This window comes from Elephantulus edwardii, unplaced genomic scaffold (genome assembly GCF_000299155.1).
Source record: "Elephantulus edwardii isolate Elephantulus edwardi_28Jun2011 unplaced genomic scaffold, EleEdw1.0 scaffold00703, whole genome shotgun sequence".
In the NCBI taxonomy this organism is placed as follows: domain Eukaryota; kingdom Metazoa; phylum Chordata; class Mammalia; order Macroscelidea; family Macroscelididae; genus Elephantulus; species Elephantulus edwardii.
The window spans coordinates 41079-44995 of NW_006400453.1; positions in this window are offsets into that span (position 1 = coordinate 41079).

The following is a 3917-nucleotide window of genomic DNA, read 5'->3' on the forward strand; positions in this document are numbered from 1 at the left end:
AATCACTTGCTACGCATCAGAGAGCTGGACAATGACTAGGCATGACAGAAGAATTGGTGCCTTTGAGCTTGGTGCTGGAGAAGAGTATTGAACATACCATGGACTGCCAGGAGAACAAACAGATTTGTCTTAAAGAGGGTGAAACCAGGCTGCTCCTGGGAGTCAAGGATTCTGAAGCTTCATCTGACATACTTTGGACATATTGCAAGTAGGGACCAGTCCTTGGAGAAGGATGTCATGATTTGGAAGGTAGTGGGACAGGGCAAGAGAGGAAGACCCTCGATGAAATAGATTGATTCAGTGACTGGGGTAATAATGGTAGGTGTGTCAGAGACAATAAGATTGGCACAGGATATAGCAGGGTTTAGGGCTTTTGTACATAGGATTGCTATGAATCACAGGCAACTCGATGGCACATAACAACAACAACAATCCTAAAGTACAAAATTTTATATGATACTACCTATATACATACAAGGAAGACTTGTTAATAAGACTATTGCCCAAATATATACACCAACAACTAAAACCAAAGAGAAGGAGATTGAGGATTTCTACCAACTTCTGCAGTCTGAAATCGACCAAACATGCAATCAATATACACTAATTATGCAAAATAATAAGCTAGAATGCAAAATTTGAAAAAATGAAGACAGAATGATAGTAAGATGTTGGTGACAAATGAAGCTGGACACAGAATAATTGAATTCTGGACATTCAATGATTTATTAATTGCAAATGTTGTTGTTGTTATGTGTTGTCAAGTTGTCTGCAACTCATAGGCAACCTATATACAACAGCTCTAAACCCTGCCTTATTCTGAGTCAGTCTGACTGACTCCAACGCACCTACCTCCATTGTCCCAGTTACTGTGTCAATCCATCTCATCCAGGGTCTTCCTCTCTTGAACTGTCCCTCCACCCTTCCAAGCATGATGCCCTTCTCCAAGGACATTGGTCTTTCCTCGCCACATGCCCAAAGTGAGATAGAGCTTTCAAAATCCTATAGCCTCCAAAGAGAAACTTGGTTTCACCTTCTCCAAGACAGACCTATTTGTTTTCCTGGCAGTCAATGGTATAGACTCTTCTCCAGCACCATAACTCAGAGCAAATACATTACAAAAATTTTGTGTTTAAAAGACACAAAAGGTGACTTTACACACACACCTCACCTGATGAACTACTATACAGGACTCAGACAGAGTACATCCGTGGGATAGATTTTTGGAGAAGTTTGCTGTCAGCAGTGAAAACCAGGCCAGGTGCTGACTGTGGAACAGACCAATTACTCATGTGCAAGTTCAAACGGAAGCTGAGTATAATGAAAACAATTCCACACTGGCAATAGTAAGTCTTTATTGCTACATATGTTACATGTGATATATTTGACACTGGATAAAAGTAATATTTTTTTGTTTTATTTAGTGGCAATAAGCACTAAAGTATGATAAGTACAATAAAATAAAGAGACTTACCAAATTTCAACTTCTGGTGTTAGTTGTTGTTAGGTGCAGCTGAGTTGATTTGATTCATGGTGACCCAGGTGACCAAGCAGACCTTGTAGAGGTGGCCTGGACTCTAATCTTCATAGGGTCGCTATGAGTCATGCTCGACTCGGTGACAATCAACAATAACAACTATCTTCACAGAAGCTGACGGCCACCTCTTTCTCCTTTTGCCTGACTGTGTAGGTTTGAACTGCCAACCTTTCAGTTAACAATCAAGTGCTTGGCCTCTCTGAGTCCTTCTGTGGTTGTGTTCTGTCAAGTCAGTACACCTTCTCTGTCAGGTAGCTGAACCTCCAATGGGTTTTCAAAGGTATTTTGATCACATGGGAGATTATCCACCTTTCTCCCACAGAACAGCTGGTGGATTTGAACCATGTGCCCTTGAGATGGTAGTGCAGTTCCTTACCCCTAGGCCACCAAAGTCCCCCTGGGTTCTTTTTAATAATAATAGACTGGATCATTTAGATCGTTTTCTTCCCATTGCCTGACTATATGGCTGAGCCATTAGCCACTGTCTATGAATCAGTGAAAAACTGGATGAAATATGTTTACGGCATTGAAGTCTATAGGGGAGAGAATAGTCTAAAAGTATTATATTTTAGGGCATTATTTTTATCGTAGGAGTATGCAATGAGGGTTGCAGAGTGGATTATATTTGGGGGTGGGGGTGGGGTTTGGGGAGGTGCGGGGGGGATTGTGTACCAATGAGGGAGTTTTTCTTTTACTTTTCAAGGAGAGGAACAATGGGGGGGGGTTGTGCGGGGAGAAGGGTGCAACAATGAATGAATGGAATTTCTGGAATTCCAAAATCTCTGTAGATGCTCATTGAAATGAAAAATAAAGAAACTAAATTAATAATAAAAAAAATAAATGAACAAAACCCTGGGGGGAAAAGAAATCCAAACGCGATAAACTCTCACCGTTGCTCAATTCCCCAGTCACCGCCAGGATGACAGCACGTGGTTCAGCCCATGGTGCAGATCTGTCCTTGCCTTCCTCAGTCAGGGTCTTACCATCTGCTGGTCTTACTGCGGCAGCTTTCCACATCAAATGCTGTCCACGCAGCCTGGAAATACCATCTGTGAACCAAGCAGCCCTGTGTTGCTCAGCAGGAAGTTGTTCACAGGGCTCTGTCCACGTGGCGATGGGCTCTGGCAGCCTCTCTGGAGGGTCTAGGGAAGGACCAGTGGGGAAAGAGGCAGCTTGCTCGTTAATACGGTGGGTGCCTGCCTGCATCCCCCACTAGCTTGTTCCTGGATCAACCATTTTATCACAGAGCTCTTTGGGAGTGTTTTTACTGGAGTGTTTTTCTGACATCACCCATGACATGACATGACTTTCAGATCTCATAATTGTCTTATGTCCTGTCTCCATCAATGCCGAGTAGCGGGCAAGTAACTGTGTTTCAAATGGTGTGTATCATGCAGCATCATCATCAGGAAACGTCCCTGTCCAGAATCGCAGTGACCGCTGCAGAGTAGCCTTCTCAGGTTTTTGCCTTGAGCCCCAGTCTGCATAAACGCGGTGGCGGATACCTCGAGAATCATGTCTGAATGTGCATCATTAGGGTCTAGAGGCCAGGAGAGTGAGACTGATTTCTGTATTTCAGCCACAGCCTGCTGGTGCTCAGGTCTCCATTAAAAAACAATGTCCTTCCGGTTAACTTTATGAATGGGAGCTAGCAATATTCTAAGATGTGGGATATGAGTCCTCCAAAATCCAAGCAGACCAATCAGATGTGGAGCCTCCTGTTTAGTTTTGGGAGGAAGCCATGACAGCAGCTTCTTCTTGGCTGCCTGTGGAATGTCACAGGTAATTCCCAGTAATTTTACTGTTTGGGCAGGGACCTCAATCTTTGCTGGATTTATCAACCAACTCTGTTAGTCATGTGGACAACCACTGTTTTTAAGTCATCCCTAGCCGGTTCTTCCATGTTTGATTAATATCAAACATTAACAGGATATCATCAATGTAATATGTATCATTTTACTGGATATCTGGACCGAGTCCAAGTCTCTCCTCATCAGGTTATGGCAGTAGGCTGATGAATTCAGGTAACCCTGTGGTAAACACTAAATGTAAATTGGGATGTGAAAGCAAACTGTGGCTGGCTCTTTTTGGAGATTGGTAGGAAGAAAAAAGTATTTGCAAGACCTACGGCCAGTCTCCTTTGGTGCACAGTATTTTCTGCACCGTTGATGCCATAACTGGGGACACTGAAGCCACAGGTGGTACTACTTTATGTAGGCCCCAGTATTCCACAGTTAATCTCTATGAGCCATCTGCCTTTTTCACAGGCTACACAGGGCTGTTAAACTGAAAATTTGTTGGCACCAACACCCCAGCCGTTAGCATACCTTTAATCAAAGCCGTTATTTCCTTCTCTCCACTAGGAATCCTATATTGCTTC